The sequence below is a fragment of the Ambystoma mexicanum genome, chromosome 2q, assembly GCF_040938575.1.
Source record: "Ambystoma mexicanum isolate Mex_15411 chromosome 2q, UKY_AmexF1_1, whole genome shotgun sequence".
Classification (NCBI taxonomy): Eukaryota; Metazoa; Chordata; class Amphibia; order Caudata; family Ambystomatidae; genus Ambystoma; species Ambystoma mexicanum.
In genome coordinates this window covers 168,650,219-168,674,923 of record NC_090924.1, presented here as the reverse complement: position 1 = coordinate 168,674,923, position 24,705 = coordinate 168,650,219, and positions in this window count along the sequence as shown.

Sequence of the window (24,705 nt, the reverse complement as noted above, 5' to 3'; positions counted from 1 at the left end):
AATACTTCGGATTTGATTACTTCTTCTCAATTGCAGCTCGTTTGTGTTGCTCCCGTGGTGGTGTTAGATTGGACCGTTCACTTAATTATTTCCTTTGTTTGCTCTCTCCCTTTTAGATTAGTCTCTGTCTCTTACTGTAATTTGACAGGGTAGGTACATCAGATCTTTAAAAAATGTCTCTCCTGTTATTCTGGATGAACTTATCTCTTCATTTACCAAACCATTCCTTGGCTTTCAAGTTCACATCCGTGTTAAGGATAGAAAACAGCTCATTCCACATACTGAAAAGGCTTGTTGCTGATCTTAAGAGCCATCTTTATTTTTCAGATTTAGGGCCCGATTCATTGAAATGGGAGCATCAATCCCACAAAGCCTGTGCACCGAGAAGAACTCTGCGCGGCCCCTCACGCATAAGACAATCTGCATGCCACGCGTATTCATGGAATTGTCCATGCAAAGTAACCCTCTGTGCAAGTTGCGGCCGGAACGGCCACAACACGCTCACAAGCAGAGCCATTCGAGCCATAGAAACATACCTTTGCGCACTCAGTGCGTGAAAAGCGATGCACCTTGGAAAAACTGCCTACGAACACCCCCAACCGAGCCAGCACCCTTGTAAGGGTGTGTGGGTCCCCGTCACTATTCCCAGCACCCCCTCAATGTGCGTACCACGTATCATAAAAATCATAATTTTCAGGTAAATATGCGTGCAAACTCCCGTATACCGTTCCTGCACCCCACTACACTGCATACGAGCACCCTCAAGTACGATCGCAACCTCGACTGCATACACAAACCCCTAAATCTGACACCCGATCTTACCTCTGCGCAGAGATTCTTATGCGCAAGTGTCTGTACGCTTGCCTTCGGGTAGTGGATAGATCGAGTGCATTGCGTGTCCATTTCCTTGACAAGAGGATGCACGGATCGATCCATGAATACGCTCGGTTATGCGTATTTGTGGGTGTGCAATGGACTGCATGCAGGCCGTCCCTCACAATGCCCACATTTTCCTTGGTTCTTCTCCATTTTGCGTGTTCCACCCCCTACTCTGGTCTATGTGTAGACAACGCCCACTCTCTGAGAGGTATCTTGCGCAAGGCACTCGGCTGCTCAGAGAGATTTGCTGACCCCTCGCAAATCCCTGCGAAGTATGAAAAAGTGCTGCACAGATGATTCTATGAATCGCAAAACTTAGTTTTGCGCGTGGTTTGGCATGCAATGTACCGAATTACCACACAAATAATTCCATGAATCAAGAGTTCCAGGTGGATAGCTCAGGGACAATGCACTTGTCTTAGAAGCAAAGACAACACTGAACAGCATGAGGCTGGACTCCGGCATGAAGCATGATATAAAATCCCAATTTTTTTTTGGCATAAACCCAATAGCCATGCTACTAAATGCTATTTTCTAGGTACCCACGTTTTATATCTGTTTCTAAACGAACATGCAAATTATTTAAAATAGTCAAGGTCATTGCTCAGATCCTAAATACATGCATTTTTTGCCATTCATAGAAAATACTTTTGTCCTAAAGGTGACAATTTTGAATTAATATTATTATGACCAGCAATGGCTAGAGTAAATACCCCATCTTAAGTCACTATAGCCTAACGGCTTGAACATAGTGATGTTCATGCATTGTTATGAATTACATTTTGATTTTATATGTTTCATGGATTATATTATTATTCTCTTTTTGTGTTATCATGCCCGTATGGTAACAACAGCGTATAGTTTCTTTATGGATAACATTTTACTCTATGCATTTAGTCTGTATAAGGATTTTATAGCTATTTGATTTATTATTGCTGGTGTTCTAACTATTCCTATTGTGTGTATTTTGACTACAATCTCCTTATACTCCGTTCATTTGCCTGTACCCTCTTTTTCCCCCATTGCAAATTTTGTAATGTTTCATTTTACAAGGAGGAGAGAGTCTTGTGCCCCAAAATACCGAAGATATCTGGTTGTATATACTATCATATTTTACATATTTATATATATGTGTTTGTTATTTTTCCCAACATTGTATACACTTTTTTGTCATGATATTCATACTGTAGAAAATAGTACATTTTGATTCATATTTTGGTTATTATGTTGGGCACTATGCCTTTATAATATGGTGGTGCTCAAATCTCATAACTTTCTATTTTGATTCGTTTTGCATGTTTCTAAGTGGGAAGTACTTGTTATTTTTGAAGCACAAGACTCTGTTCCATTCCTATATACTACAGAACTGGGAAAATGGTAAGCCGATACACTGTTGGTGTGATATTCCAGAAGGAGTTTCAGTGAGCAACAAACTATCAAGTAGGCTATGATCCGCTTGTAATGGGCCAAAATGTCGCCCTCACAATTGCGACGACTGAAATGCATGACTTTTATTTTTTTAAACACCCCCTTTACACCACATATATATCTATGGGGGGTATGGGATATTATAGTAATATGGGGGGGGGTCTTTGGGGAGTCTCCCCTGCATATCTATGTGGCGTAAAGGGGGTTTAACTAAAAATAAGTTTGAAAAAAGTCAGCATTTTTGGCCGTCGCAATTATGTGTGGTTGCAGTGATCACAGAGATCCGATCCGCTGAGTGTGTCGACACTTGTATTTCTGCTTGCAAATCGTAATTGTGATAGGTTCTGGATTAATTGTTTGACGGCTCACGCTTCAAAGATATGTGTTTTGGTAAATGATAACAATGACATGTTGGTTCTCTTCATAACAAATGTGTAGGTTTCTAGTTTATTGTTAGTACATCCATTATTTGCCTATGCCAACACATACTATATGTGCAAGGCTTTTCCTTATGACCAACTCATGTTAATTATATTCAGGTTAAAGAAACATTTGATATCTTGGTGCATCCTTAATCTTTTCATTTCAGTCAATTGCTGTTCATAGGTAGTTATAATACTTTTGATAATACATTGGCCAAATTCATGGTCAGTTGAACAAACTACTGAAAAAAACTTTCCTTGGATATATTATCATACTTGATAGCTACCCATCTATAATTATATTTGTGGTCAGTGGCCGTAAATCAGTCTACCATCAGCCTGTAGTCAGAAGAAATACGCGTTCAATCTCTACTTGGCCGTTTTGGGCCACCTGATCTCTAGCTTCTCCTCTAACTTTCAGTGTTATGCAGATGACACTCAGCTCCCCTCAGCCTCCTCTCCTCTCTTGCTCATTGTTAGGGATGATTTTCACAGGAATGATACATCTTCCTGACCTGTGTCAATCCTAGAACGTTTTGCTTTACTGGTGGACTATTTTTTCTTATACCTCAGTGAATGGGAACCTTTTTCCACACTCAGAGTCTTTTACTCTTTTTATGGGTTTCATATTTTAGACTTTCTATAGTGTCTTTTTAATTCTATCCCCTTTCACAACTTTTGGCACATACTGCCTATTGTGGTCGGGTTGCCCTTTGGGCTCCCCATTTCACTTTCTCTGGATAATCTTGAGAGAACTACAGTTCCCAAGTGTAGAAGGAATCTTTGGATCCCTTTTATATTTTGTTTGGTAAAAACCAGAACACCACACCTTATGTGGAGTGCTGGCGAGATACAATGTATCACTGTTCACACTAAAACTGTAACAATTCTATTATAGGGACAAGTTTACCTTTAATGGCTGGTGGCAGTGATACCTTTTACTAATTTAGTGCACCTCTACCGTGGGCTGTGTTCACAGCTACAGTAAAGGCACCCAAAGGTGCTCATTTGACCAAAATGGCTCCTGTCTTGTTTTTTCGCCATTTTAGTGTTCCCAGTCCTTCCTTCTTCCTTTCCCTGACATCCAGAGTAAGAAATTCCTTTGTGTGATTTTTATCTTCGGCGTGAGTCCCCTGCACTCCCCACCCAGGCTCCAGTCTGTCTGTGAAGGCAGGAAGCCAGGGAGCAGTCCAAAACTCCATAGCACTTTGTCTTTCTCCTTGCCTGAATGGGTACAACTCCCAGTGGGGGGCTGGCTGTCCTGATTGGACAACCAGACCACCCCTTGTTGTAAAATGCAGGGAGAGAATACAGAAGTTGTGCTGTAGTTCCTGTTAAATACTCCAAACCTGGAAGCTGAAGACAAGTCGACCACTGAAACTAAAACTGAAGAGCATGATGAGGGAAAAGTGGCTGAGACAATTTCCAGTGACTGGAGAGCCTGCTGAGTAACCAGAGCCTGCTTTAGCCCTTCCTTCCAATCAATCATGGGGATCCCGAAATGGAAGACCCCGACCAAGTAACTGGTGAGACCCTCTAGACTCCGGAAGACCAGTATTTTGAGCCATCCCACACCATAATGTGACCTTGCAGGGCTGCAATACCCCAATACCCTGGCACCTCGAGCCATTGTGCGGTGAACGGTCTTCTGAGTTCCGAATCTCACTGAAACTTCATGGGCATCCTGCTGGATTGCCAGAGAGATGAATCAAGTCCAGAAAGTCCCCTCACCAGAATGCTGGACCTCTGTAATGACGAGAATCCAACCAGCAATATTTTGTCTTTTTCTGTGCTCCTGAAAAAGTTCCAAATCCACAGAGCCATGTCCAGCTCCATGGAAGATCTTGCCTACAGCCTTCCCCGTTGATGCCTGCTGCAAAATCCCTTCCAAAGTCCTGTTTTCAGTCACCACGACAAGGAATCCATTGACTGGGTTTTTGGCTGCAAATCCTGAAGTCCTCCTGTCAGGGGTTTTGACCCATGTTCGAGTTATTATGCTGCAACATTTGGTGCTGTGGGCTTAGGAAATCCAAGAAGGCGGAAAAGCCCACATTTGCACCAGGATCCAGGAAAACCACACAGTTTTTGCGCACACCAAAATGGTCGCCTGACCTACCACGCACCAGTGCGAGCATGATGGGCCAGGAGTGCCATGAGTGGAATGCGTGCCAAAGGAAAAACAGCAGTACCGGTTGGCTCAAAAAGCACTTTGAAATCACCTTTGCTTCTCTGAAATGCAAGCTAAAAATGCCTATTTTAAACATTGCAAGATATTCAAAAATCTCACTGAACACCAGCGGACATTTGGCAGAATGTATTCTTGTGTGCATACAAAATCTGGAAAGATGAAGAGCCCAAAACAATGTTTATAACAAAACTGGCTGAGCTGTGGATGTCAGCAGCTGAAATGAAATTGGACTGAAAGACACTAAAATCTAAATGTTTAAAATACATGAGTGACCTACTGTTGAGTGTCACATAGTTTGCAACTGTTAAATGTCATAGTTTTGAACTTAGAATCAGCGTTCTAGCTGCAGGTGTAAAAATTGTAAGTTTGATTTGGATGAAGAAAAACTGGGAACAAAAGTGACATTTGGCTGAAGCCTGGCTTGAAGAGAGTGAATTCTGCCCGGCAACTACCCCCGACAGGAGTTGAAACTTGCTCAGCCACTCTTCCCAGGCCTGGCCTGCATTCTCCTGCCCTCACCAAAGGGAGATGAAACCTCTTTGATTGGATTAGGTGAGGAGCAGCTGGGGACTGCAGGAAACTGAACAATGAGCCTTCCTTGGCTCAGGCAAATGTTAAATTAGGGGGGGTCGTAAATGGCTTCCTCTTGAGAGAAACCGGGAGGGGCAGTGCCTCTGTGAGCAACTTGAGTTGGAGGAAGTGGGCAAACCAGAAATTCCACCATGTGCTTTGGGAAACCACACCCCTCAGATTATGCCAGAGCATAATTAAAAAAAAGATGGATCATTCATAGTACGGACTTGTCAAAATTATATAATTAATATCATTATTCTTGTGATTTTTCTGTGCACATTTTAAGAGGTGTTAGAACTCTGTACCATGTTCTGAGGCAAAACCCCATGAATTATGGAGATTACAGGCACAGGGTTCACGCTAGAAAAATGAAAATTTACTGGAATATGTGTAGGAAGGCGGTGTACATCTGTGTCATTTTTGGTAAAAATCCAATATTGGTAAACCAAGCAAAAAGCGCAAAATGTTGTCATTTCTTAATCCAAGCTCTTAGAAACATCAGAGTTGGAACAGAAACTACCTTATGTGATAGATGATGTGTATATGTAATGTCAACCACTTGTGTATCTGGGAAATGTGTTAGTTATGAAAAATTCATTTTCTAAGTAAAAGCAAAGGGGCGTTTCTTCAATAGACTGTAAGACTCTGACTCACTCTGACTCACTGCTCCCTTCTCAAATCAGGTAAAAGAGAAATCCTTGACCTATCAAATCGTGAGTGGGTTGGGCAAAGAAAGTTAGCATCCACACCCATTTTCAAAAGACATAAAAAGAGCCACTGGAAGCCAGACAGGGACATTCATTTTCCAACCTTCAACTGAATTCCTGCGCAGCACGCTGACAGAGAACCCCAGAATCCAGAACTTCAGAATCCAGCAATCCAACCAAACTATTCTACAGCCGGGCGAGCTGTTGAATTCTTTGCCAAGAACTTTTGCCAGAACCGGTAGCAGACCCAGAGAGAAGTGCCGACAGCAGAACCACAGACCAGATCAGAACCAGAGAGACCAGAACCAGAGATCCAGACCAGCAGAGCAGCGTTGACCCAGATAGCTGTGACTTCAGAACCAACCGCCTGGAGTCCAGTCCAGGCCTGACCAGACCCTGACAGCCTATTTCAAATTCATAGTGTGAGTACCCAGCTAGAACTGTGCAGAACCCATCTCTTAGCTTAAAATAATCTGATTCAAAACATTTGAACCTGTCCAGAACTGCATCATAGGAATCGTTTGTCCCTTCTCCGATTTTAAACCTGTAAAAGTGTCATTTTGCCATTTTGAATCATTATTTAATTTCTGAAAATCTACCTTCATGAAATCGTCTGTATCTCTTGAACCGTTGGGGCTAGAAGCCTGATTTAACTTTCATTTTAAAGCTAAGATTCTAGGCTTTCTAACCAACCCAGAAGACCTTCTATTCATTATAGTTTTCCGTAATTGCGCTCTACGCACTCGGAAAAAGTGCATCGATTTGCGATTTGGCTCAAATTTCCTCACTTGTCAAAATAGCAGCTTCTTGCTTTCCTTTGCTGAAATTCGTTTGCAACCTGACAATCATTCATAGAGCATTGCTAAAGTGATCCTGAACTAATTTAAAGTAGCTATCACCCACCCTGAATCTCTTATAGGGAATTAAAATCATTTTTAGCATATTTTTCCCTTCTTTGCATACCACATTTAAAGTACTTTGCCTGTGTTTAAAATCATCCCTGTGATCTAAGCTTGCTAGGGGGGAACTGAATTCGTTTTGTACTGTGATTGTATTCCTGAAGACTGTGTTTGTTACTTCCATCTCCTTACATTGCATAGGGGGGGAGTGAATTGTCAGAGAAAAAGTGAACATATTAGCTCTTGTTGAACCCATATCAGTTTATTCCTGTGCTGAATGTTTCATCACTGCATTCCTTGAAATCATAAAAGTATTCTCAGCTACCTTGTTCTTTACATACCAACTCCTAAGTAATAAAATAAGTGTGCTAGTATAACATTATCCATTGTTGATCGACATTATACTCATAAGTGTGATATCAAATATTAATTTATTATAAAAGTGTAATATATATATATATATTGTTTAATTTTTCCAATAAATCTTTTAATTTGCAAAACAAACCTACTTCTTAGCTCAGTGAGGTCAGGGGGATTCAAAGAGAGGGGTGTTATATAAGGGTTTATCATCCAGAGTGTAACTTGTCATAAAAATATATAAATAAGTGCTTCCCTTGGGCGTCCCAGACGAGGCACTGATTTAGTGGGATTGCTGAATTGAAGTCACTTAACAGAGTGGGGGCTCGTAGCCAGGGATTCTGGATTAGATCTATCACTTGTGCAAATTAATACAGTGTGCTAACTGACAGGTATATAAATTCTGTTGGATCACCACGCCGTGTTACACTGTAAAAACACCCCTCAAAGGAACGCTCTAAGGAAACGGTCTGTTTTGCAAAATAAAATACAAACTTCTCTAAGTCAGGAAGGAAATCAAGTTCCAGAATGACGACCTTGGTAGATATCAAAATAGCCAGAGAACACCTCTTACATAAGCTATTTGTGAGAGGTGAGTGGGCTCATCAGGACCAGGCGGTCTGGTTACAGGCAATCGCCCCCCAGATCACTGAAACAGGGTCAAATATATGAAGAGATCAGGATCCCTTACATGTGGCCCTGAGTGAACTATATATGACCCCTAAGGCCAAGGATGAGCACAACAAGATTGCAGGGTAGCAGCATATTTATATTTACATATGGGAGCCATACAGGACAAATGTGCTGAAGGCCAAGATCTGGCAAATAGGCAACTGATGGCATTAGAGAAGGCCCAATCTGACCTGGTCTCTTCTGAGCAGAGGCTGCAGAGGAGCCAGGAGTCAGAAAATGATAGTAGGCAGTATATTATTAAAATAAAGGAGGATACGGATAGCCTGCAACAGGAAAAGGCTGACTAGGATACCAGATTTCTGGCCTTGCAGAAGGAGTACCAAGAAGGTTTGGACTCCCTAATGCAGAGCCAGAAAAAGCTGGAGCAACAACTAGATTTTAACAGGGCATGCACAGAGCAGGTAGCCACCCTGCAAATCCGACTAGACAGAGAGAAAGAGGAAAGCAATGAATTGATTTTGAAAGACCTCGATAGCCAGGCAGAGTTTGATGAAGAACGCCAGAAAGCTGGTGCCTTTCAAAGGCAGAGGGATGACCTGGCGGCACAGATGCAGGCTCTTAGTCAGGAAAGGGACACCTTAGGCCAGGAAGTCTGCCAATTAAAAGAAAAAATTGAAGGAAATCGCCTGGCCCTCCAGGGGCTGGGTGACCTCCAAAAAGAGCATCATAACTTGTTAGAGCACACCAGGAGGGTGGAAGATGCTCTGGCAAGAAAGGAGCAGGCCAGTAGGGATGGGACTCAGGAGGTAACCCTCCTGCAGCAAAGACTGGCCCAGTATTCCAGGACCAATCAGGAGGCACAGACAGAGAATGAGGCTCTCTCTCAGCACAATGATAGGCTCCAACAACAGGTAGCCATGCAGGAGAGACTGATAGAGTCTAGTAAGGCCTTAACTGAGGAACTGAAAGCGCAGGCTCTTGCATTGCAACAGGGAGCAGGGGCTGACAGAGATGAAGTTCGCTGGGAAAGGGAAACACCTGAGCATAACCTCAGGAGCCCTAGTACCAGAGGCCTTCATCTCTCCTAGTCCTTGGACTCTGCCACCCCCATGTGCCCTGGCGCACATGAGCACAGGGCCACAGGGATGGCAGATTACTATCCAGCCAAAAGTGTGGGGTTCATAGGCTAGTACCTCCCAGGAATGGATGGGCGGGCATCCGGGTATGGGCACCTAAGCACAGTGAAATTTAGTGGGGAACCCCAGGAGAGTAGGCCCACTAAGGGCATCCTGAAAACCTCTGCCCAGTTAGGTCAGTGGGGGGGGGTACCCATCAAATCCTGGCAGGCAGGAGGGATCTGAAGACTCCTCTGAGCGGCCCAGGACACAGGAGACAAGGTCCCCACATTCTGCCAGCCATTCCCAGGCTCACAGAATCCGGGAAAACCTGGAAGATCAGACGGGCACCTCTGGGAGCAGTGCCTCTGAGTCAGAGGATGAGTGGACCAGGGTTACCCGAACCAAAAAGGCCAATAAGGCAAAAAGGGCCTTGCTTAAGGACCCCTTAAAGCAGATCAAGGCAATAAGGAGTGTCATCACCCCTTATCACAAGAACGCCAAGTATTCTGTTTGGGAACACTTGGAGCTTTATGAGCAAATGATGGAGACTTTCCATTTGAAGGACAGCAGTAGCTGCATCCAGTACGTCAAATGGACATTCTCCCCAGAATACTCCAGTTTCTTTGCGGGGCTGGAGGACCAAAATCATTCAAGATGGTCCACCTATAGGGCGGCCATCTTGAAACATTTTTCTGTTCATAGAAATCCTCAAGAGGCTCGCAAGGCAGCCTACAATTTGCAATGTGGGGAGGATCAGGCCCCACAAGAATTTTTGCAGGAGTTAATGCATGCTTTGGCGCAGACTATCAAAACAGTGTGCACCGACAGTAAGGAATTTGTTAATACATTTTTCCATGCCTTACCCAAATACATAATGACCCATCTCGTGAGAGATTTTCACGAGAAAAGATCTTTAGACTGGGTCATTGAGCAAGCCACCCGCATCTATGAGGTGCAGAAACTGGTGGAAAATAAGAATCAGCCCAAAAACCCCAAAACCAACAGCACCCCTGCTGCTGCCAAGGTGGCAGAGGTAAAGGTTGCCCCCGTTTTAGATTTGGAGGTGGGGGGGCCTAAAAACCTGCCTTCACCAAACAATTCACAGCCCAGAAGGCCCTCGGGCCAGTCACAGACAGGGGGTCAAGGAGGTAATCCCACAAATGGGGTCCCTCGCACCCCTGACTATTTAAGTCCCCGCTACAAGGGAAACAGACCCATCCTGGGTTACGTGTGGACTCCTCCAGCCCAAGGGGGGGATCCAGCCAAGCACCTGACCCAGGGAACTTCCCTCCTAACTTCCCACAGGGGGGCATAAATTCACCAAATCCCGGGCAGAACTTGTTCCCCAGGTATCCACCCAACTTCCAGCCCCAAAATCATCCATCCTTTTTTCCCCAATTCCCTGAGCCCAGACAACCGAATCCTGGAGAGGGGAGGCCAAGGGTGGAGGGGTACCCAAATCTTCCCAACACAAGGTATTACCAGAGAAGGGATAGCTACTTTTCCCGGGATCAGCCGAAGGGAGAAAACAGAACCCCGTATCAGCCTGAGCGGGTTTCCCAACTTGAGCGCCAGGTCCAAAATATGGCCCGGGATCTGGGTCACATACTGAGGGCTCAACAGAACCCTCAGATGAGCATGCCACCTCAGAATGCCCCAAACTCTGGGCCTGGTGCTCCAGAACAATGACGGGGGCAGCACCCCGATAACCCACCGATTCCCAGGGAGGCAGGGAGGAGGCACAAGTGGAAGGGGGGTGTAAAGCCTTGGAGGAAGCTTCCTTCCCCACTTGTAAACAGCCCCTGGAAACCCAGGAACCGGAAACAAAATCTCCTACCCCTGAAAGTCTGCCACCCAAGGAGCAAAGAGGAGAAACAAAGGACCCAAACAGACCCATATTGTGGAGGAGGTACAGGTCTTCCAATTTGAGGGAGAGGGATCCTCAGAGGATCCTAGGAAAAGGATCTTCTCCTTCAGAGATGGGGAAACTCCTCCCAAGGAAAAATGGGCCCCAAGGGATTCCAACCCAGACTGGGTAGATGTGGCGATTGAGCTGTCGCCGCCCATCATTCTATCCCAGAACCAACAAGACCGAAAACCTCTGGTTCAAACCCATCCTGGTGACTGCCTCCAAAAAGGGTGGGGCGGCCCAGAACCGGAACCAGGGGTACCTAAAACCGAATCAATAGACTGGGTAGATGTGGGGATTGAGCTGTCGCCACCCATCATCCTATCCCATAACCAACAGCATCAAAATCCCATGGGTCAAACCCATCCTGATGACTGCCTCCAAAAAGGGGGGGGCCGCCCAGGACCGGAACCAGGGGAACTCGAATATCCTCTTTCAAGTTGCCAACTTTTTCTTGCAGATTCCCATGACTCTCCACAGAATTCTGCCCAAATCTCTTCTCTCTCAATGTCCAAAACCAGAAAATTAGCCCACCAGTTGTCCAAAAATGTGCATTATCTGTGCCCCCTTGAGGAGAAGGAGGGAAGATACTATGCCCCGGTACAAGTACAGGGGCAGGGTACAATTTTGGCACTGGTGGACAGTGGATCCCAAGCTACTCTTCTGTCCAAAAGGGCCTTTGATGAACTAAATGCAGGAAGGGGGAGAAATACCAGATTCCTCTCACCTCGCTTCCTGGACAACTGCAGAACTTTGACAGGAAGGAAATTCCTGTCGAGGGGACTGCAGATTTGGACATCAAAATTGGGCGACACATGGTGAAACACCCGGTCATAGTAGTAACTCCAGAGGGCACCCCTTGTTTACTAGGGAATGACCTCCTGAGAAGGTTGTCACCCCTAATAGATTGTGTAAACAAGGTCCTCTGGACCCAAACTTGCTGACCAATAAAATTAAAGCAGAGTGTCAACCATGTTAGTTTAAACGGCACGTGCCACATGGTTGAACAAAAATCTGACCGAGTAGAATTTCACTTCCAGAACAACCAGATTCCAGACGTGACAGTAATAGCAGTAGGAAAACAGACTGGTAATGGGGGGTCCTCTCTATTTCTGAAAATCAACCTTCCTTCCAGTTTAAGGTGGTATAGGTATTCCACACTGGAAGGAAACACTCTGAAATTCTTTACTAATCCACAATCAGACATTCCCACTCCGATAGTCCAGAAAGGTGTGAAATCAGCTCAGTTCCTGGCTGATGTTCAGCAAATTGGAGAGCAGTTGTTCATCCCTGTTCAGTTAAATGATGGGAAGGACTCTGTTCTCGCCCGAGTGTGTGTGAACAACGGTAAGAGCTTCATCAGCGAAGCCATGTTCCGCCAACTCCCAAAAGATCCAGCCATTCCCAAATTCAAACTGATAGACAAATGGGAAATGGATCTGGAAACACTCAATTCCAAACATTTCCTGCCAAGCAGGTGTATGCTCAAAATCTCCATTGGCAACAAGAGCATAGTCCATAATTGTTGTGTCGTGCGAGACGGCACTGCCGCCTTTTACTTAGGCAGTGATATTCTGAATCGCTTTGCCATTAGTTTGGACCTAATAAACTTCAAAGATTGGTCCCGATTAGCGGATAATCCTATGGGCTTTGATGATCCAGAAAAAGCATTTAGGTCAGCTCAATTGCTACCTTATGCAGTTGAAATTCAGGTTAAAGAGGAAGTCACCATCCCAGAAAGGACCCGACAATTCTCCCTGCAAGTGAAAGTTAAAAGAGGACAAAAATTGAAAAACCCTGATGCTTATATTCATCTAAATGCTTCTCTCCAACAGCAAGGGTTGGGGGTAAACCCAACTCCACTAGTCAATCTAGAGCATGACACCATTCCAATAGAGGTGGATAACAGCGACTTAAAGAGTATTACTCTAGCCGCAGGCACCATTATTGGAATGGCGGTTGATGACCGACGTTTCTCCATTGATTTAGGAAATGAACTGTTAGGACCAATCCCCAAGGACTGTTTTGACAGTGACAGTGATGACAATACAACACCAGACAGGATCTTTACCATGCATGGGGGGAACTTCCTGGTGTACACTTCCTGCCCTTATGGTAAGGAAGACGTGACTTGTGACTTCAGAAGGGATGAGGTGATTTTCCAGGTCCATGAGGGCTGCCTTTCCCACCTGAAGCCTCCAGTCCAAATCAGCACTCTGACCAGGGACTTCTCCACCCAGCTGGAGGAGGCTGCTGAGATAGCAAAGCCAGAAGTCTTTCAAGGCTTCAGGCAGATGGTGGAAGAGAGAGTCAACCTAGCTGATGCCTGCGTGACTCTGGAACAGAAGCAAAAGTTGAAACAAGTTTTCTTGGATTTCCAAGATCTGTTTGCGGTAGACTCATATGACTGTGGTCGCACCGACATCCACACAACAACAATTCCCACGGATCCTGGCATGACTCCAGTGTTTGTGAAGCAATATTGCTTGCCTCTCGCATCCATGGAGTCCCTTACTGAAATAATTAAGAACCTTGAGTCCCAGGGAATAATCGGTCCAGTACACAGCACCTTCAATAATCCGGTGCTGGGACTATTGAAGCCAAACGGCCAGTGGAGACTCTGCGCCGACCTTAGGGAGCTCAACAAACAGGCCCATACTTCCCGATGGCCTCTGCCCTACATGACCAAGGGCTGGCCCGGATTCAGGGGTTCACAGGTATTCACTGCAATAGACCCGACCAATGGATACTGGACCGTGCCTGTCAGTAGGGAGGACCAATACAAACTGGCTTTTACCTTTGGGAGCCAGCAGTACACATGGACCCGAACTCCCTTCGGATACCTCAAATCCGACAATGAATTCAACATTTTCCTACATAAGGCCAATGCCTGACCTGGGTACCAGGGGTAACCTGGCTTATGTAGATGATGTCCTAATCAAAAGTTCATCTGTGGAGGAACACATAGCGGAAATCTGTTATGTTCTGACACAGTTGAGGGCCGCCGGAGCAAAACTTTCCTTTCAGAAAGCACAGTGGTGTAGAACCCGTGTTAATTTCTTGGGGCATGAGATTACCCCTCAGGGTCTCTGTCCCCAGGAAAAGAAAGTGGAAGCCCTCCAAAAATTGAAGGATCCCATAACTCTGCAGGAACTAAGGAGCCTCCTTGGACTGCCTAATTACAGCAGAAAGTTCATTGAGGGCTACGCAGAGATCACTAGACCCCTGATTCATCTTTTGAAGGGGGGGTCAAGTGGGAATGGGGTCCAGAACAATCCGAGGCAGTAAGACAGCTCAAAAGAAGCCTCTCACAAGCGCCCTGCCTAGCTTACCCTGTCAGAAACAAGGAGTTTTTCCTGGAGACAGGGTTCTCTAATACGTGCTTGACGGCAGTATTATACCAAAAGCATGACAAGGTCAATAAAGTAATCTCTTATGCGAGCAAAACTTTATCCTCTGTGGAGGAAAAATTCAACGATTGTGAGAAGGCACTCCTGGCAACGGTGTGGGCATTGAAGAATTACCGCCTGTTCATCCAGAGGGACCACATCATAGTGGAGACTCCACACCAGCCTCTGCAATATCTCCAAAGTGACAGCATCCGAGCCTGAAATGTGAGTAATTCCCAAATTACTTCCTGGATTCTGTCAATGCAAGGCTTTACTGTGGAGGTCAGATATGGCTAAAACAAGAAGAGTCCCCTCGCGCAAGGTCTGGCTGACTTGCATGATTGTGCCAGAGAAAACTGTCTCGAGGACGAAAGTCTAAAAATCAAGGACAACATGGAGGCATACCTTAATTCCCCACACAAAGTCTTTGAAGAGGACAAGTGTGAGGGAATGCCCACTGTCTATGTGGATGGATGCTCTTACCATGTTGACAACAACGGGGAAAAAGAACTGGTGGCTGGCGTAGGGAATGCATCGGTGAAGGAGTCCCCAGAACCCTCCGCTGGGTACAAAATTGGTCCCCGAAGTAGTCAGGTGGCAGAATTGATGGCTGTGTATCAAGCCATCCTCACTGCTGTCCAACATCAACTCCATGAACTGGTCATAATCACAGATTCAGTTTATGTACGGAACGGGTTCGTGGATCACCTGGTTAATTGGAAAACCAGAGGCATGTTATGTGCTAATAACAAACCCCTGAAACATGGGAAGTTAATCCAAAATATTGATGATCTGGTCACATCGAATGGGATGACCATCTACTGGAAAAAGATCAAGAGTCATTCCAAAGTAGAGGGACCAGACAAAACTGGAAATGACTTAGCTGATCAGCTGGCCAAAACCGGGGCCATCCAAGGGGATCTAATAGAGATTGAGTCCCTGTTGGGGGAAATCCAGGACACTGCTATCACTAGGTCCCAGACAAATGCCCTCAATGATCTTTCAACTGCACAATGGAGTAAGGAGACCCCAGATGCTGATTTGATTACGGCTCAAAAGGGGGATCCAATAATTGGTAAGTTTTACCAACACATTGAGGACCCTGAGAACTTTCCCCTGACGGATACCGATTACATTGGGAAAGAGGACCTTAGAGTGTTGATGAAATGTCCAAAAATGTTCCGAATCCAAGACGGTTTGTTGGTAAGGAAATCCCAAGCTGCCCATGATCAGTGGGTGGTCCCTACCTCATTCCGAAGCCTGATGTTAAGTCACGCCCATGATGCGGCCACCGCCGGTCATAGGGGGTTTCATACAACACTTGAGATCTTAAGAGAGGTTGCTTACTGGCCACACATGGGGCAGGACCTCGACCAATACTTGAAGGGGTGTCTGGTGTGTGCACAATTTCAGCCAACATCCCTCACACACCGGGCACCTCTCCAAAAGAGGGGGATGACACTGCCATGGTCAGATTTGCAAATCGACTTCGTAGGCCCTGTGATTCGCTCATCTAGGGAAAACAAGTACATGTTGACGGTCACATGCTTGTTTCTGTAGGCAGAAACAGCAGCTGCCCTGATGATCAACCACATCTTTTCGCGTTTTGGTATACCCCAAAGGATTGAGTCAGACAGAGGTAGCCATTTTACCAGCGAAGTAATGACTAAGATGTGGGAGATACTGGGGGTGAAAAGAATGCTAGATATTGCTTACCGGCCAGCCTCTTCTGGTGCAGTAGAGAGATACAACAGAACCATTGTGAGCATATTAAAAAAGTTTGTGGCAGATTCTGGGCCAAGTTGGGATATCCGATTACCTCTGGTCCTAATGTCCATCAGATCTACCCCTTCATCTGCAACTAAAATGTCACCATTTGAGCTGATGACTGGACACAAGAAGGTGCTTCCCCAGCATTTGCTCTACAGGACCCAAGAGCAGACATTGATCAATGCCCCCACAACTCATGAGTATGTGGAGAATTTAAGGAAACACCTTCAACATGCTTTTGCCTATGCTCAGCGGAATCTAGAAAGATCAGCTGATAGCATGAAGACCCATTACGACCTGAAGACAACCAGGAAGGAATATAATGTGGGAGACCGGGTCTATCTATACAATTTCCAAAGGAACCAGGCCAAACAGCAAAAAGGATTGCCTACATGGAAGGGACCCTTTGAAATTATAGACAAGATCTCCCCAGTTGCATACAAGATCCGCATCCCCAAAGGTAGGTTGGCGGAAGGGGAAGACAAGTGGGTCCATATAAATCAGTTAAAGTGTTGCCATCCCAGGCACACTCTGCAACAACTGGAGGAATCCTCTCGAATCCCAGAGAGGGCCGCTCCAGAGTAATTCAGTTCCAACCCTAAAAAATCCCACATACAGTCTCTAAAATATTATGATTCTTAAATGCCAATGTATCCTGTTATATCTTGTTTTTAAAATAAGACTGCAAAATGAATTCTGATGTATAAAATGTATATGTTTGCCGCACCATAAATAGTGGTGGAAAAATGTCTAGGAATGTGTATTGCCGCTTTGCTTTATCATCCTAGGAGAGATGAAACCATGGAGACTGACCAAGGAGGACGACCTGGGGACCGGGAGCAAAGATCCGAGGGGCCCGGGGTACCGCCCAATACTCCCATCAGGACCGACAAGGAGAACTGATCTAACGACCCTGATGAAGGAAAATGCTGAACTGTGCAATCTGCGGAATCGAGAGAAGATGATACGGACATCCCAGCACGTGGATCAAAACATCCTTTGCACCTGACTTCCCCTTGACTCGAAATCAAAGCGCAGTCGGGCGGGAGGGCTTGTCAGGGGTTTTGACTCATGTTCGAGTTATTATGCTGCAACATTTGGTGCTGTGGGCTTAGGAAATCCAAGATGGCGGAAAAGCCCACATTTGCGCCAGGATCCAGGAAAACTGCGCAGTTTTTGCGCACACCAAAATGGTCGCCTGACCTACCACCCACCAGTGCGAGCGTGATGGGCCAGGAGTGCCATGAGTGGAATGCGTGCCAAAGGAAAAACAGCAGTGTCGGTTGGCTCAAAAAGCGCTTTGAAATCACCTTTGTTTCTCTGAAATCAAAAATCTCACTGAACACCAGCAGACATTTGGCATAATGTATTCTTGTGTGCATACAAAATCTGGAAAGATGAAGAGCCCAAAACAATGTTTATAACAAAACTGGCTGAGCTGTGGATGTCAGCAGCTGAAGTGAAATTGGACTGAAAGACACTAAAATATAAATGTTTAAAATAAATGAGTGACCTACTGTTGAGTGTCACATAGTTTGCAACTGTTAAATGTCATAGTTTTGAACTTAGAATCAGAATTATAGCTGCAGGTGTAAACATTGTAAGTTTGATTTGGATGAAGAAAAACTGGGAACAAAAGTGACATTTGGCTGAAGCCTGGCTTGAAGAGACTGAATTCTTCCCGGCAACTACCCCCGACAGGAGTTGAAACTTGCTTAGCCACTCTTCCCAGCCTGTCCTGCATTCTCCTGCCCTCACCAAAGGGAGATGACACCTCTCTGATTGGATTAGGGGAGGAGCAGCTGGGGACTGCAGGAAACTGAACAATGAGCCTTCCTTGGCTCAGGCAAATGTTAAATTAGGGGGGTCGTAAATGGCTTCCTCTTGAGAGAAACAGGGAGGGGCAGTGCCTCTGTGAGCAACTTGAGTTGGAGGAAGTGGACAAACCAGAAATTCCACCATGTGCTTTGGGAAACCACACCCCTCTGGGCCAGAGCGTAATTTTAAAAAAAAGATGGATAATTCATAGTACGGACTTGTCAAAATTATATGATTAATATCATTATTCTTGTGATTTTTCTGTGCACATTTTAAGAGGTGTTAGAACTCTGTACCATGTTCTGAGGCAAAACCCCATGAATTATGGAAATTGCAGACATGGGGTTCACGCTAGAAAAATGAAAATTTACTGGAATATGTGTAGGAAGGCGGTGTACATCTGTGTCATTTTTGGTAAAAATCCAATATTTGTAAACCAACCAAAAAGCACAAAATGTTGTCATTTCTTAATCCAAGCTCTTAGAAACATCAGAGTTGGAACAGAAACTACCTTATGTGATATATGATGTGTATATGGAATGTCAACCACTTGTATCTGGGAAATGTGTTAGTTATGAAAAATTCATTTTCTAAGTAAAAGCAAAGGGGCGTTTCTTCAATAGACTGTAAGACTCTGACTCACTCTGACTCACTGCTCCCTTCTCAAATCAGGTCAAAGAGAAATCCTTGACCTATCAAATCGTGAGTGGGTTGGGCAAAGAAAGTTAGCATCCAAACCCATTTTCAAAAGACATAAAAAGAGCCACTGGAAGCCAGACAGGGACATTCATTTTCCAACCTTCAACTAAATTCCTGCGCAGCACATTGACAGAGAACTCCAGAATCCAGAACTTCAGAATCCAGCAATCCAACCAAACTATTCTACAGCCGGGCGAGCTGTTGAATTCTTTGCCAAGAACTTTTGCCAGAAACGGTCGCAGACCCAGAAAGAAGTGCCGACAGCAGAACCACAGACCAGATCAGAACCAGAGAGACCAGAACCAGAGATCCAGACCAGCAGAGCAGAGGTGACCCAGATAGATGTGACTTCAGAACCAACCGCCTGGAGTCCAGTCCCGACCTGACCAGACCCTGACGGCCTATTTCAAATTCATAGTGTGAGTACCCAGCTAGAACTGTGCAAAACATTTGAACCTGTCCAGAACTGCATCATAGGAATCGTGTGTCCCTTCTCCGATTTTAAACCTATAAAAGTGTAACTGTGCCATTTTGAATCATTATTTCATTTCTGAAAATCTACCTTCACGAAATTGTCCGTATCTCTTGAACCGTTTGTGCTAGAAGCGAGATTTAACTTTCATTTTAAAGCTAAGATTCTAGGCTTTCCAACAAACCCAGAAGACTTTCTATTCATTATACTTTTTCCGTAATCGCGTTCGACACACTCGGAAAAAGTGCTGCGATTTGCGATTTGGCTCAAATTTCCTCACTTGTCAAAATAGCAGCTTCTTGCTTTCCTTTGCTAAAATTCGTTTGCAACCTGACAATCATTCATAGAGCATTGCTAAAGTGATCCTGAACTAATTTAAAGTAGCTATCACCCACCCTGAATCTCTTATAGAGAATTAAAATAATTTTTAGCATATTTTTCCCTTCTTTGCAAACCACATTTAAAGTACTTTGCCTGTGTTTAAAATCATCCCTGTGATCTAAGCTTGCTAGGGGGGAACTGAATTCATTTTGTACTGTGATTGTATTCCTGAAGACTGTGTGTGTTACTTCCATCTCCTTACATTGCATGGGGGGGAGTGAATTGTCAGAGAAAACGTGAACATATTAGCTCTTGTAGAACCCATATCAGTTTATTCCTGTGCTGCATTTTTCCATCACTGCATTCCTTGAAATCATAAAAGTATTCTCAGCTACCTTGTTCTTTCCATACCAACTCCTAAGTAATAAAATAAGTGTGCTAGTATAACATTATCCATTGTTGATCGATATTATACTCATAAGTGTGATATCAAATATTAATTTATTATAAAAGTGTAATATATATATATATATTGTTTAATTTTTCCAATAAATCTTTTAAATTGCAAAACAAACCTACTTCTTGGCTCAGTGAGGTCAGGGGGATTCAAAGAGAGGGGCGTTATATAAGGGTTTATCATCCAGAGTATAACTTGTCATAAAAATATATAAATAAGGGCTTCCCTTGGGAGTCCCAGACGAGGCACTGACTTAGTGGGATTGCTGAATTGAAGTCACTTAACACTCCTGCTGCAAAAACTCCTTCTCTGCTGATGTACTGTGCTGGCTTTGGTATTTACTTACCTTACATATCTTGTGATTCCTGTGTAGTTTTGGGGTGTTTACTGTGATTGGGAGGCCTCTAGTCCAGTTCACCCAGTCCCACTGCTGGAATCCACCTAGGTTGTCATCCGTAAAGCCCCTTGACCCTCAACTAACTCTAAAGTAAAACACCCACCTGTTTGAGCAGTCTTCCTTAGGAACTCTGACTTTTGCTACTTAAGAACCTATCCTGACACTGCCTGTTGAGACAATATACCCTAGGTACGCCCTTTCTGCCACTGAGAACACTCATGCGCCAAAAATAAGGGAAATACTTTTTTAACTGTTATTATTATGAATTCATCAACATACCACACATGTAGAACCAAACAAGTAAAAAACAACACTGAACTCTCCCCCATTACACAGCACCTAGACACCACCTAGACTGTGGCAGATCCGCAGTGGGGGCCCACCACCAGACTGCATACTGGGCCTGTGCTACCAGGAAGTATAAGAAAAGGTCGGGTACATCAAACACCCCCCCGAGATCTCGGCCAGCAGAGAACAGCCAAAGCGAGGCGAGGGCGCCTTCCAGCCCACAACAATTTATTCATCATAGTCTTGAATGTGCTCCAAAAGCTCGCAGGGGGCCATATCGGGACATTGTTAAAGACATATAAAAGTTTGGGTAAAATTACCAGGGATAACCTAGCTGCCTGTGAAATGGGGAGCCGTGACCAAGTGTCCACCTTGTGCTCCAGGTTTCGGAGGGCCGCTAAATAGTTCTCTTCATATAATCTCGCCGGGGATGTAGACACCCGAATACCTAGGTATTGAATTCCCTGCGGGCACCAGGCAAAATCGACACCAACGTCCCGGGGGACACACAAAGGGTAAGGGGAAGGATTTCTGACTTAGTCCAGTTGATCCGGAGTCCCGACAGGGCCCCGAATTTGGAAATGTCCCCCATCACTGGTTGTAAATTTATTTATGGGTGTTTGATATATATTAACATGTCATCCGCATATAAAGAAACAATTGAAGTTTGCGAGCGTAGTGTTGTCCCCTTATGAGCATGGTACTCCCTCAGGGCACATGCCACTGGCTCGATAGCTAGGGCGAACAGGATAGGGGAGAAAGGGTAACCCTGCCTAGTGCCGCGGGATGGAAAAAGCGGAATGGACAGATTATGATTAGTATAAACTAAAGCTCTTGGCGCCATGTAGAGCAGGCGCACCCAGCGTAAGAGTTGAATACCTAAGCCAGCACGGCGAAGAACCTCAAAGAGAAAAGGCTATTCTACAGAATCAAACGCCTTTTTGGCATCAAGAGCAGCAACCGCCAAGGGGACCGCTTGATTCACATTGTGCATCAAGATAAATAATCTACAGCGATTATTTTGTGTGGAGCGGCCTGGGATAAATCCTGCCTGGTTGGGGAGGACCAGGCCAGGCATATAGGGTAAGAGTCTGTCTGCTAAACGTTTCGCTATGATTTTATTGTCCGTGTTTATAAGGGAAAGGGGTCTGTAAAATGAGCACCTACTCGGGTCCTTGTCCGGTTAAAGCAGGACGGTCACCAGTGCCGTTCTGGTGATATCAGGGAGGAACCCTTCCGAACAGGCCGTTTCAAACATTCTCTTCAGGTGGGGGGATAAGAAGGCCAGGAAAGGCCTTATAAAGTTCGGCAGTAATACCATCTGTACCTGGTGCTTTGCCATTTGGGAGAGACTGGATGACTTTAAGACATTCCTCATTGGAGGGAGGGATGCTTAAAGAGTAGGCATGTTCTGGGTCCAACCAGCCCAGTGTCATGATCTCTGCTTCCAAAAGATCAGGACTTGCCCGACTCCCTTGGAAGCAGACCCATAACCCCGGTTCCGAGTGCCAGCCAGTCCCAATTGGGACCTTTTGGACCCTGTCCTGGCGCCAGTGGCACCAGGCTCATAAAGATGCCCAGTCCCAGCGCTGGAAGCGCCGGGCTCATAATGCTTGGGTGGACTTACCTGCAGCAGACCATGCTGCTTAGTTACCTGCCAGTTGAACCCCTGATCCTCTTCTGTTTGGGACTACTTTTCCTGTTGGGTGGGGCAGGAGCCACTCCCTAGGTTCAGAACACTGGAACTCTTCTGGAAAGCAGGAACTCTTTTCTTAGGCGTGGCTGTGGAAGGAGACAACTAAGCACTACAGGAGGCTATTTAAACCACACCCGATGGATGAATCTTGCTTTGCGTTATTCTGCATTCTCTGCAGCAGAACGCTCATCGTGTCTTCTGCTTCTGATCCTGGGCCTAAGGGAACAAAGGCTTACCATCCTGGAATCCAGTCTTCAGCAGCACCTGTAAAGACAAAGAAAGAACAGGTTAGCACTACGGCCTCAGTGGCAGCGCATCTCTTACCTGGTCCATCGGCTGTCACCAACGCCTCGCGCTGCATTCCGGCATCTGAAAGACAAAGGCTTACCTACTCTTCGCATGCTCCGGAGGTCTTCGCACTGCATTCCGGCATCTGAAAGACAAAAGCTTACCAGCTCTTCGCATGCTCCGGAGGCCTTCGGCGCTGCATCCCGCATCTGAAAGACAAAAGAAGGTGCGTTTAAAGACATTGGGCAACTTTATTACTCACGTGCCATTACTCCTTCCCACGCCGAATCCAGTGGGTATTCCAGCACCCTTCAGCTTCTCTAAAGCTCCGAACTTGTACCTGCAAGATAAAAGGGACAGTTAGTGCGCATTGTGAAGCAGGCTACAAGCGCTTACTTACGTGCTTCCAGGCGCTTCTATTCCTCACGCGGGTTCGATCCTCAACTCTCATCAGCCCGCCATCCGCCATCGCCGGAACCCTGCAAAACAAGAGATATCATTACAAAAGACTTTTAAGACATTTGAAGTGCCCAGAACTTACCGTTCGTGCAGTTAACGACGGACAGCAGTCCTCTGATGTCAAGAGGCCTGCACCCTTATCCAGTGAAGAAACTGGTTACGGCACCCTGCCCCGAGGCAGATGGAGAGCTCGGCGTTCACTTACCTAAGGTGAGGGTGTTAACCTTTGGGGTTCTACAGGAGAAGAGAAAGGGAAGAGGAGAGAGGCACCCAAATAACCCCAGTTCATTAATCCCATATTTTCTATCTGCAGACATCTTACTCTTCGAGTCAGACATACAGTGCACAGATGTCCAGCCTAAAGAGCCAACCGTGTGTTACACATCACCTTTGAAGATACGGCATTCACCCAGTCAAGACCGGCGCCTCTGCGGGAATCAGGTGAGCGTTACAGAACGCAAAGCCAATCGCAAAACTCCCACCCAGGCGCTATGGAAACCTCGGATACCGACCAGCTAGCCCAGTTACTTGGGGAACTAAGAGCAGAAGTGCATGCAGCCCCTCAGGAAACGAATGCTCTAAGAAGGGAACTGATTATTTCCAAGGAGCGAACAGACGATCTCGCTAGACAATTGCTACAGTCACAAGCCGGACAAACTCTGTTACCCGCATCAGGGGCAAATCTTCCTTCAACATCCTCTACGAACCCAGTGCAGATCAACCTACCTGGGAATGTACCTCTGGCTCCGCCCGAACGATTTTCTGGTGACCCAAAGAGTTTTGCAGTATTTATTAATCAGTGCCGGTTGCACTTCTTATGCCGGCCAGCAGCCTTTCCAACTGATCAAGCTAAGGTAGCTTTCGTGCTTTCGTACCTTAGTGGCAATGCGGCAGACTGGTCGATCCCTCTAGTTAATCAAGATGATCCGGTTCTCCATGATTTTCGAGCTTTTCAGCTCAGTATGGAAAAACTGTTTGCAAGACATTCACAGGGGCAGGCCTTGGACAATGAGCTCCTTTCATTGCGACAGGGTAATCAAGACCTTTTGGCTTATATTGCGTCTTTCAACAGACTGATAGTGGAAACTCGATGGCCTGAGGACAAAAGGATTACGCTGTTTTATAGAGGTCTACGTGGAGAGCTCAAAGATGTGTTAGCCCAAGTAGTGAATCCCCCGCAAGACTGTTCGGACTATATTGACTTAGTCGTTCAAATTGACCACAGACTGCAGAACAGGAAGGCCGATCGTTCCAAGTTTGATGCTCGAGTATTTTCCAAACCACCAACTCCTACCAAAGGAGAACCGGGGAACCCATGCAAATAGGGGGCCTGAAAGGACCACTAACAAAAAAGGAGCGGGAAAGGAGAAAACAGCTGCAATTATGCCTCTATTGCGGAAACTCGGGGCACTTTCTTCGAGACTGTCCGGTGAAACCAGCCAAGAAGGCAGTAGGAGCTGCAGTTACCAGGGTCACAAACTCTGAGCAGGGAAACGACCTCGCCCGACAAGAATAGAGGTCCTCTTGCCGAGCGTTAA